The sequence below is a fragment of the Pipistrellus kuhlii genome, unplaced genomic scaffold (assembly GCF_014108245.1).
Source record: "Pipistrellus kuhlii isolate mPipKuh1 unplaced genomic scaffold, mPipKuh1.p scaffold_m20_p_2, whole genome shotgun sequence".
Classification (NCBI taxonomy): domain Eukaryota; kingdom Metazoa; phylum Chordata; class Mammalia; order Chiroptera; family Vespertilionidae; genus Pipistrellus; species Pipistrellus kuhlii.
Genome location: NW_023425515.1, coordinates 146870864 through 146883597, shown reverse-complemented (window position 1 = coordinate 146883597; position 12734 = coordinate 146870864). Strand labels below are relative to the sequence as shown.

General features: G+C 34.4%; 1 protein-coding gene across 1 annotated transcript in view; it reads right to left on the bottom strand.

Annotated features, from left to right (window-relative positions):
* NEGR1 (neuronal growth regulator 1) overlaps window positions 1-12734 on the bottom strand; it is an 842061-nt gene that overhangs the window by 244958 nt on the left and 584369 nt on the right. The gene's annotated exons all lie outside the window — the stretch shown is intronic.

The window sequence follows — 12734 nt, the reverse complement described above, 5'->3', positions numbered from 1 at the left end:
TCAAAATAACAAAAACAAAGTATTTGCTTAATTTAGCTGTGTATGATCTATGCACATAAATGTTTATATATAATATATATATATTTATGATTATGCATGCTTATATATAAGTGAAAAAATGACAGCAATGACACGAGAGGAAAGAATTACATTGATTTCTGTTATTATTCCCCTACCTGTGAATTACAGTTACTTGAAAATTGACTTGGATTAAATGAAAATGTATATTTCAAACTCTAGGGTAACTGATTAAAGAATTAACAAAGAAAACATAAGTATTACTGATACATTAATAAAGAAAATGCAATCATATGAAATGCTCAATTAAAATCACCAAAAATAGTTAAAGACATGATAGATTTTAACCTAACTACAAAACCACTCTGAATATCAAAGGCCTATATGCAGCAATTAATATGTATAGATTGTCAGAGTGGATAAAAAAAACACAACTATCTTTGTAATAAAGGAAATCCACATAAAGACACATAAACGTTAAAAGTAAATGGATGGAGAATAATATATCATAACAGTAATCAAAAGAAAGTAGATGGTCTATTAATTTCAGATGAAACAAACTTCATAGTAAGGACAGTTTTCAGGGATAAAGGAGGGCATTGAATGAAAAAGAAGACAATTCTTGAAGAATAGATATAATCCTTAAAATCTATCCACCTAACAACAGAGCATCAAACTACATGAGCTAAAAACTGATAGAAGTGAAAGGAGAAAAAGATAAACTCACTATCATAGCTGAAGACTGCAACACTACTATCACATAAATGGACAGATCCAGCAGTCAGAAAACCAGTAAGGATGCAGTTTAACTCAAGAACACCATTAATCAACTTCATTTGATTGACATCTATAAATTACTTTATCAAACAACAAAAAAACTTGCATTTTTGTCAAGATCACACTGAACATTCAACAAGATATAACACATTTTGGGCCATAAAATACACCATAACACATTAAAAAACTCAGGTTCTGCAAAAATATTATATATATATAATTTCAACTACAGTTGATTTTTGCAGAACCTGGGTGGATAGGAGTACCAAAACCCCCCATCCTCCATGATTGGTTGAGTTCAAGGATGCCAAACCAGGAATATAGAGGGGGGGGAGAGGCTGACTATATATTATATTTATGGGTGTGTGGGGGGGAACCCATGCATTTCAAATTGTATTGTTCAAGATTTAACTTTACATGGTATTTGGGAAAAGGCCAAACCAAACCATCTACACTAATTGTAAATTGACTGTGCAAATTGACTGTGCCTTTGAGACACCCACCAGCCAATCAGGAGTGGGTATGCAAATTAACCCAACAAAGATGACTGATTTGCATATACAGGCAAGAAGAGGCTGGGGACAGAGTGGAACACCCTGTCCCCAGCTGCTCCGGGCCTCTAGGCAGCATTGGAAGGCAGAAAGGTGGCTCTGGCTGGAGCGAAGGTGGTGCTGGCAGCCAGGGGAATGAAGGCCCATTCTTGCATGAATCTTTGCGCATGGGGCCTCTAGTGGTGACAATAAAAAGATCAGTGGTTTTGTAGATCTTGTTCATTCTAAAAGGGGTGTGCAATCATATCTCCTCTTTAAATTTGCATTTCCCTGAGGGCATTTGTTGTGTAATATATTCATATACTTATTTCTGTAGGAACCCTAATCAAAGTATGCCAGATGTTCAAGGCCAGTTTGAATGTGGGGGCCCTGTCCAGAGTATGCCAGATGCTTAAGGTCAATTTTTCATATGCAGGTGCAAAAGCAAGGGCATAGCGATTTCTGTACACAATGCCACAGGCATGCCTTTTTGTAGCCCAAATATTGATGTCATTATTTGGTAATAAGCCTCTTTTGTCTAAGTTAATATAAAGATGTGTTGTTGACCACTTGGTGTGAAGCTGCTTGGTATGTATGGCTCCTGTGTTTGCTACTGTTAGTAATGGATACTTTGTGTGGCTACTTCATAAGCTTCTTTGAAGAACTATTTTGTCTGATGGCTTCTTAGTAGCAATGGCTGCTTAGGTACAATAAAGACTCTCCTATATGCCTACAATTACTCTTATCTTCTCTGTCTAATATCTGGCATCCATGAAGGTCCAGTTCCTCACAGAGGATCTATGCACCCCACAATTGCCATTTATATATATTCTTTGGTGATGTCTTTCTTAAGGTTATTCTGCACATTTTTAAAATCAGGTTGTTTTCCTATACAGAAGTTTAAGAGTTCTTGGTATTTGGATAACAGTCCTTTATCAGATATTATTTTGCAAATATTTTCTCCCAGTCCATGTCGTGCCCTCTCATTCTCCTGACATCGTCTTTCACAGAGCTGATTTTTTAGAATTTTAGTAAGTGCAATTTACCCTTTTTCTCTCTTACATGGAATGTAAAGATGAATGGGCAGGACATCAAGGATTTTTAGAGCAGTAAAAGTACTTTGATATTATAATGATGGATATATGTGCTTATACTTTTGTCTAGATCATTAAAATATACAACACCAAAAGTAAATCTTAGAGTAAATTTTTAGGTTTTGGTAATTATGATGTATAAATGCAAGGTTCATCCTTGGTAAAACATCTGTCAGTCTGTTGAGCAATGTTGATAATGGAGAATGATATACATGTGTTTAGGCAGCGAGCCTATGAGAAATTTCTGTACTTTCCTCTCAGTTATGCCTAAAACTGCTCTAAAACAGTCCACAGAATAAACTCCACTAAAACATAAAATGAATAAATCATAAATACGGTTGTGATTTCACTCATAGTTAACTCATTTCCTTCGTCTATTATCTGTTCTTGAAAGTGCATATTCTGTATTCGCAACATATTCAGTAGGGTGTGAAAAGGCAGTGCCAACTATGAGATAGGATGCAAGATTTATTGTTGGTTAATATCAAATAGGTCAAGTGATGGATAATTTCTGAACTCATTCTGACAGAAATGACAAGTGATACTATTAATGCAAGTGGATACATTCTAAACATAAATAAAGTTTTGACATTATAAGGTTCTGGTTTTCAATGGATACATAAATTTGGGAGAAGTTTTCTAACACATGAGTTCAGTAATAGAATACTAAGTATTTCCCACTGACAAAAAAATTCTCTAGATAAATGGTGAAAAAATACAAGATATTTTATATTGTGAGTTTTAGTATTGAAGTTGTAGTAAAATCACCCATCACAGCTAGGCTATACATATTTGAATTTGCAATGGAATTTTCAGTTCTGTGCTTGGCTACCTCCATTTGAAACTCTTCCTATGGAAAGAAGAGAATTTATTATGTGTGCTTATTTTCATTTATTCAAGAAGTTTTTATTAGATATCTTTATTTTGGCAGAGTCCAGAACCAATTACTGAGCTGGGAGGTTTAAAAAAAGTTATAGTGATGTTCTGAATGTTCAAAGATCTTACAAAAAGTTGAAGAATAGCTTAAGCAAAGGAATTAATAGCATATACTGGGAAGATGAATTTTAAGGTCTTTGGTATTGATATGAACAAAAGAGTGACTAGACCAAATGTACTAAGCAGGCAGAAATGCATGTGAACACCATTTGTAGCCTAAAGCCTATGATAGACTTAAAACAATAAGTTCCTTGAATAAAATTTTTATTGAAAAATGTACACAAATATATTTGCAGGGGATTTGTGCATTCCCATTCTACAGTGAATGGTTCTTTAGTACTGGGAATCTCCTAGCATTAATATATACCAATCAGAATATCCATAATGCAGAAATAGCTGGCAGACCAGCTGTATCACACAGCAATCTTGCAACCCTAAAGGATAAGGTATCTGGTGAAGTACCAATTACTGTTTTTGCAGGTGTTTGGGAAAATATTGCAAAATCTGATTCAAATTCCTCTCATCTACTTGCCTTGGGAATAATCCATAGCTTTGCAATGTGATCCAGAGCATGGGCTTCTGAACACCCACTTCCCTCCATATCCTTCCCCCCTCCAGCCTTCCTCTGCTGTTTCAGAGTCTGAAAACAGGATAGTGATAACCACACATATTGTCTGTTTGCCAGGCACCGTACTGCTTGAGGAGTTGAGGAGTAGAATGGTAAGCAAGGCAGACCAGTCCTTGTCCTTCTTTAGGTGTAGAAAGCACTGAGCAAATTATTACATAAATGATTGTTTAGTTAGAGTTGTAAAAGGCACCACAAAAGGAAAGGGAAAACTGCCAGTCTATTACAAAGCATAGTCACTTACCGTATTTTTCAGACCATAAGACGCTCCGGACCATAAGACGCACCAGTTTTTAGAGAAGGGAAATGAAGAAAAAAAGATTCTGAAACAAATAGTGTCCTAAAATATTTTATGTGCATTAAAACCCAACATCACAGTCATAAACACATGTAATCAACCCTGTAAAGTAAACAGCAGCATTTAGAACCATTTTAGAGCCGGGCAAGCACACAGAGACCACACAGAGCCGGGCAAGTAAAAAAACTTTTTTTTAAAAGTATATGTGTAGGCTATATTTGGACCATAAGACGCAGGGACTTTTCCCCCCCACTTCTGGGGGGAAAAAGTGCATCTTATGGTCCGAAAAATACGGTAATTCTTATCCCAATATCTCCTGAGCAGTTACCCTAGCAAGCTTTAGTACCATTATTATTACACATTTAACATTACTATCTTTTTGAATTGCATATTTAATACAGAATTCTAAGCTAGAAGCAGTATATATATAATACCTTTATTAACCCTGCACACAATCTCATTTAATTTTCCCTATTTTAAAAGTGAATAAAGCTTGTCCAACTCCACAGTATTTATGAACCAGGATTGAGTTCTCACTGAGCCTGATTGACCCAAAAGTCAATTTCAGCGCTCACCTCCCCTATCTCAATCAAGTGCATTGCCTGTTTCAAAAATCCAGTGCATTGTTGTAAAAATGGAGTAATTATCATTAAACCCTACGGTACAGTTAAAAGGTAACATTTTCTATTAGAAGGCAAAACAATTCTGCTGGCCCTTTTGCCCTTTCTGCCACAGGAGAGAATTTCTTAATATCTTCAAGGCTTTGTTTATCTATAAAATGAGAGGTAGGACTAGATATCTCTTAGGCTTTTTCTATCATTGGAATTATGATAAATTTTGTTAATTAGATTCTACAGCCCAGACATAAGGGGAACTCTCCTCATGAAGAAGATAATTTGGTGACTTATCTTTATTAATTTAAGTACCACCTTCTGAGTCTCGATAATCTAGATATATCTGATAAGTTCTTGGAGAAGGTTTTGACCTGGATTTTCCAAATGTTTCTCTTGTTCGTTTATTAACACATGAAGTTGGTGTCCCCAAATTGGCTCCAAAGCCATAATATTGCAACATAGACATCTAATAATACTGTTCAGTTAAAAAATAATAACTAGGCATTGTCACATGGAACATAGAAAGATGCAAGAGTATTGAACAAGAAACCCCATGGGCCCCTGTAGTTTGATAAGGAGATCTGAAACAGCAGTCCACAAAGAACATCTTGAAATAGCTTTACACTCAGACAGTGAAGCACAATAGTATAAAGAACTAGTGAATTCTTTAGAAGGCAAACAAAACCTCATGTTTCTTCACAGGAACCATCCCTGGGAAGGGGCTCTAACAATGGTTCAAAGAGATTCTATCTCGACCTTTACAAAAACTGTAATAAGTGGTGGGAAAGGCCTGAAATCAAGAATAAAATAGAATTCTCTGCCAAACATCTGTTCTTGGTGAATTAAATACTCGTTTTGACTCTAAACATCTTACTAGTAAACATCATCTGTACACTGATTTATTTGTTGCTTTATATTACTATAAAACCAAATCCCAAGTCACAAAAGATACCCTCAAATTTTGTTAATGTATTTAGAAAGAAATACTCAGTTTCTTCCTAAATGTCCAACATGAAGAAACTAATTTAGAAACTAGATCTTTCTAAAAAGAGTATTTTAATAATGTCAAGGATAAAAAAGAAAGGCAATATTAGGGTCTGGCAGGAGAAGGGAGCAGATGCCAACAACTGAGAAAAGAAGCTAAAGAGAGCAGGCTGGGAGGCTGGGTGAACTTTACATATGCCAGCTTTGATGGCTTGACTGTCCCTGGGGGCTCCCCTCCTTTGTTAATAGATAATAAGAAGGAAGTTTGTTACCACAAACTATTGGGGATGCTTTACAAGTGCCTTCATAACAGAGGGAAGAAATGTTTTAGTTAGATTCAGAACTAAATTAATAACTACAACAGCATGGCTGAGAAACATATATTATTTTATTCTTATGTAGTAACTAACCCAAAAAGGTTTAGTGACTTGTCCAAAGTCCCTTGGCTATACATTATTTCTTTTTCTACTAAATGACTAATTTTTTCAGTCATATTTTACATGTCATTTCCCTCCATGATCTCTGCACAGCCTATCTAGAGCATAAGTAATTGGTCTATGTATCCGTTATATCATATCTATACACCCACGTGTTTTATTTTGGAGAGTGAGCTTACTAGATCCACAATAGTTAGCATAGTGTTTGATGGATAGGGATTGCCACATTAAAATTATTTTTGTTTATATTCTTTTCAGGGATAAATGGATATATAATTAAATCTTTAGTTAAATAAACTTATTTTTGTTGCCTACATGCTTTATGATTTACTTATTTGACAATAATTACAATTTTATATGGGCAGGAATAAACTACTTTTTTTTTTCTTCTGCACCAAGGAGTCAGAAACCTGTATTTTCAAGTCTGTGCCAAATGCCTTGTAAATGTGCCAAACTTCTAAATCACTTAATATGGGCCCATGTATTAAAGAGCTGCAGAACTGTTTATTATGGCAAATGGTGGCTACTGAACTTCTGTGTCTTACATGTAATCTCTTTTTCTTCTTGACAAAACATTTTTTTAAGATGAGGGCTCTGAGTATATCTGGTCTATATAATAAAATAATAGTAAACAAACAAGAATAAAATAAAATTAACCAGCATTTCTACAGAAATATTCATTTTGTCCAACTTAAAATAACTTTGGAAGGCTAAAACCTTCAGAGAACTACAGCCTTTTGGATATATTCTACTTCAGTAAGTTTTGTACTTGACAATTCACATGAAAATATTATTATAGGGCTCAAAATTATTACTCAAAATAATTATTCAGCAAAACCAAAATATAAAGTTGGAAGTCTCAATAAGGAGAGACTTCAGGGGTTAGATGATTATTTTTGTATCACAATTGTGCAGGCTAAGAAATGTTCAACTCTCTGTAACAAGTTTGATCAAATCTGATGAAGTGAAGGTGGTGACTTCATGGAAAGAACACTGGACTTAGAGTTGGAGGGATTTTGCTGACAGCCAATTTTCAAAACTTACTAGCCATTTGATCATATTTAACTACTTCTCTGAGTTCAGTTTTCATAAACAGCCAGAAAGATTCCTAATCCTCAGTTATTTGAGCGGGGAAACTAGAAACAGTTGGCAGTTTGTTTGAAGGCACCTATATAGGAGAACAAGTTGGCTTAAAATCCAGTCTGTTTTCAACAACCAAATTGTAAATCCTGGAGTTGGGCTCTGTGAATCAGGAGGAGGGAGGGCACTCTCTTTCGCAGTTTCTTCTGTTTACCTAAGCTTATACCCGCAGGGCTGCATCTGCCCAGAGAAGGTGAATTTTTTCAAGTTCACTCATGGTTGTCTTATAAGATCTTGTGCTCCTGATTGTGAAAAAACAAACCAGAAGCAGTATCTATAAGTTCTACACATATAGAAAACATTAGAGGTGCTGTGCATGAAATTTGTGCACAGTGTGTGTGTTGCGGGGGTCCCTCAGTGTAGCCTGCACCCTCTCCAATCTGGAACCCATTTAGGCCTGATCCCAGCAGTTGGACATCATTCTCACAATCTAAGACTGCTGGTTCCTAACCACTTACCTGCCTGCCTGATTGCCCCTAACTGCTTCTGCCTGTCAGCCTGATCACCCCCTAACCATTCCCTTGCTGGTCTGTTTGATGCCTAATTGCTCCCCTGCTGGCCCAATCACTCCTAACTGCTCTCTCCTGCAGGCCTGGTCACCCTCAACTGCTCTCCCCTGCCAGCCATCTTATGACAATGTGGGGACAGCCATCTTGTGATGTAAGGGTGTAAGGGTCAATTTGCATATTATCTCTTTATTATATAGGGTTATATAATAAAAATTTCTTAGCCTGCACAGTTATGATACAAAAATAATCATCTAACTCCTGAAGTCTCTCCTTATTGAGACTTCCAACTTTACATTTTGGTTTTGCTGAATAATTATTTTGAGTAATAATTTTGAGCCCTATAATAATATTTTCATGCGAATTATCAAGTACAAAACTTACTGAAGTAGAATATATCCAAAAGGCTGTAGTTCTCTGAAGGTTTTAGCCTTCCAAAGGCTAAATTTTAAACATATTTGTCATTTTGGATGTGGTTTTTTATCAAGCATATTGTAGGAGTGGGTTACCAATATATGAAACAAAGAATTATGCTTAAATTTGTATCATTTAATGTAAATTATGTATATTCTAAGGCTAGTACAAATTTTATAGTTCTGCATATAACTATTATTATACCCACTTCAGAAGAGTACTGAACTCAAAGAAGTAAATGTGCAAAGTCAGACAGCTAATTTGTGAAAAAATGAGAATTCAAACATAAATTTACCTGATATTCAGTCCTATGTCCTTTTTCCCCCACCCTACCATATTGCCTATATTAGTAGAGTTGAAAATATTTCTCTCTCCATTCTGCCTCTTATTAGTTTTCTGGCTTCAGGCTAAAGGTTCATAAGAAATATAACATGGAGATTAAAATTTTAGGCTCAGGAACCAAAGATATGGGTTTAAATTCCAATTCTGTCACTAAAATTGGGAAAATGAGTTCTTTTTTGTAGAACAGAGATAATGATAGTACTTCTTAGAGTTGTAAAGATTAAATGAAATAATATATAGAGAATTGTTAGCACCATGCCTGCATAAAATTACATAGTTACTAATCTTTTTTAATAGGGAATAGCATAGTCTGATGCGTAAGTTAGCAGATTGGATTCCTAAAGGATTTGTAGTTTAAATTTAAGTTCTACATTTGACTAGGTACAAAATCCTAAATAAGTTATTTAACCATGCTCAGCCTCAGTTTCCTTCACTAGTAAAAAAAATAATTAATTGCCAGTACTTTTCTATGTGACTGGGAAAGAATTAAATAATCAAATATAATTAACAAAGTGTCAGCATCATTCTAATCTGTAGATAAAACTTAGATGTTTTTGCTATTTTCACTCTGAAATTCAGTGGTAGCTAATGGATTATGTGTGGAGCATGGAAATGAAAAGCAGCCATTGATATAGATAGCTCCCCCACCTATTTTGCAAAGCAGCATCGATTGAGAGATATTCAGGTACTACCATGCCCTATCTAGACTTGTAGACTAAGTCTTGGTAATATTGCTCACTGAAAAAATATTTAAATTTTTGTCTCAGTTTTCTCAACTAAAAAATTCGAGTTTTAAATAGTGGATATGTCACATAATTACTATGGGTATCAATACTTTGCATTTAGTGAATTATAATGTAAAATGTGATAATCTTTTTCACCTAAAAAATGGAAATTTAAAATATATAACTATTGTAAAGTGACAATAAAAAGATACATCCAAATCATTTCTATGTAAAGTATACTCATCTGAAATTCCTCAGTATTTTTAGACTAATTTAAAGATAGAATTAGAAGTAGTTCAGTTTTATTAAAAGAATATCTAACACATAAAAATTTTTTTTGATTTCTATAGAAACACCTCAAAAATATCAGTCTTTCTATTTACTTTCTGGAATTAATTACTTTTAGCACTTCTGATTTTCAGTATTTATAGTAGTTATTTGTATTACTTAAAATAGTATATTATTTCCACTGATTACTAGTATAATTTAAATTGTATATATTCACTCTTGGGGATGAAAGATGAATAGATTAGAAGTTAATCCTTCTTTCTTCTCACTTTCCTATATCTTAAATCTTGTCATGTTATTTTATATCATCAATGTTTGCAGCATACTTATCTTTTATTATCTATAATTAAGTCTTCTTTGCCTATACCTTGAAGTCAGTAATTTAAACTCAACAAAATCCATCTTTGCAACTTATGAATAGATAAATATTCTTAATTACAAATGGTAATTGTGTTTTGCTATGTCGTTAAATCTTACTCCTAAAAGAAGAAATTCCAAAATGCCAAAGTCTACTGGAATCCCATTTAATTACTTTTGCATTTTCTTTGCTTCTGCCAGTTCAATCAGCTGTTGCTTTTTAATTTTTTACTGCCATTTTATTTCTTATAGCCTTTTATTTTTTATTTGTTACTGTAGTGCATCATTGAGAAAGTGATCTAATCTCTGTGTCTTTTCCTTTTTAAAATGTCTTTATTTTGCCTTCATTGTTTGGCTTGTATGGAATTGTACTAGGTTCAAAGTATTGGTTTTAGTTGTATATGAATATTATTTTTTAAAATATATTGTACTGATTTTTTAGAGAGAGGAAAGGAGAAGCATAGAGAGTTAGAAACATCGATGAGAGAGAATCAGCGATAAGCTGCCTCTAGCACACTTCCTACTGGGGATATGCTCGCAACCCAGGTACATGCCCTTGACCAGAATCAAACCTGGGACCTTTCAGTCTGCAGGCTGACGCTCTATCCACTGAGCCAAACCGGTTTCAGCTGTATATGCATATTATTAAAGTACTAGGTTTAATTACCTGGGTAGCAATCCTAGATTTTCTCTAAAGGTAAGTCATCTGTCTCCATATTAATTTCTGTGTTAAAAGGGTAACTAACTCTCTTGAGAGATAATTATCATGTCCATAAAGTAGGCATACTGACTATATACTGACTGGCCAGTTTCATTTAGGATATGTGAGGGTAAGGCTGTCACACATGCTGAGCCCTTGTAATTGTTAAAATAAGAGGCCATTGTAGTTCAGTAATGAATAAAGAACTCCAGTGCATTTCTCACTAAAGTACAGTTGACCTCTTTGTTTTCTTTTTTAACTTGTACTCTTCATACCTTTGTTAATAGCTAGCATTTTCAAAAACCATTTCTGTCTTCCTTAGATTCCCATACCCACATCATCTACACTTATAAAAGAGTAAGATGCAAATCGACTATACCATTGCAACATCCACCAGCCAATCAGGAGTGAGTAGGCAAATTAACCCAACAAATAAGGCGGGTTAATTTGCATACACAGGTGCTTAGTAGCCAGGGGCAGGGCAGGATGCTTGTGTCATCACCATGGCTACAACTCAGGCATTCCATACCACCCCAGCCACTTTGGGCCTCTGGGCAGCACTAGAAGGCAGAAAGGCAGCTCCAGCCAGAGCAAAGTTGGTGCTGGCAGCCAGGGGAAGGAAGGCCCATTCTTGCATGAATCTTCATTCATAGGACCTCTAGTAAGTTTATAATATGCAAAAAATTCTCTTCTTAGAATGCAATTCTTGGTTTTTTATTTATATGCACAGTGGAAGCCAATAGGATGAAAGAATAGAGTTCTACTATTCTACAAGCAGTTCTTTCATTAATTACCTTGATGATTACCAGTGATCTGTGATGATTTCAGTTTCACTTCTGAAATTGGCACGTGATGCTTCTGAAGTTGGGAAAGATGGCCTTTATCCTTGTATTTGCTATTTCATTATTTTCAACTTCAATCCCATTCTATTTAGTATTTTATCTTCTAAGATTTCCTCAAAATTTCATTTGTGATTTTCTAGTTCTTATGCACACACACACACACACACACACACAAAATTTTTTGTAATTTCATTGAAAATTTGGAAGATAAAGGAGGTAAATGTATGTTGCAAGTCTATTATTTTGTAACTGAAACAAATAATATTAAATTTATTAATTTTGTTTTTGAACATAAGTTAAAATGAAGCCTTGTGACACTTCAACAACTTTCTTTTTTACACAATCAACCAAAACTTTGCCTTGTATTACTTGGCCTATAAGTGGAAAAGAAAATCACACCTCTCTGGCTAGGTTAAAGTATATTGTACAAAATATCTCTTTGTGTTTCTGACACTCTTTTTCCCTTGATCTGTTTAACTTGATCCTATTATTGTAGCAGAACAGGAGAAGAATAGTAGCCTGCCATTTAGACTTACTTTATCTGGAAAAATGTAAGTTTCTGGGATAGATAACCTTTAATAAGAAGGTATAAACACACATTTTCCATCAAATCTTTTTTTTTTGGACTGACTATCCAAATGTGGAAATGAGTTAAATCTGACAAGATCAGGCCAAAGTAAAATAACTGTCAAAAGGTTAGGTCAGCAAAAGAAAATTTAATAACAGCATATCAAATATTTACCAAAGCTATTTGCAAAGTTAAATCACTCATGAAAATATATTAAACACTTTAAAATAGGCTAACTTTCATATGACAGATGAGAAACACTTAGGAAGTAAAAGTAGAATATTCTGTAATAATAAAAATAATTTTTCTAAAACTATAGTTTCCTTTACACACAATTTTCATTTATCTTGCTGTCTGGGGACAAAATACATATTATTTTAATCCCAATTTTAAGTTCAACATACTTCCTATTGACTTTAAATTATAGGGAGTTAGTGGGGCTTCTATAAACATGGATATTTGAGTTCAAACGGGAAGATGAGCAGAACTACAATATCCTCGAGATATTTCTATTGAGCCTGTATTATATTAATTCTATA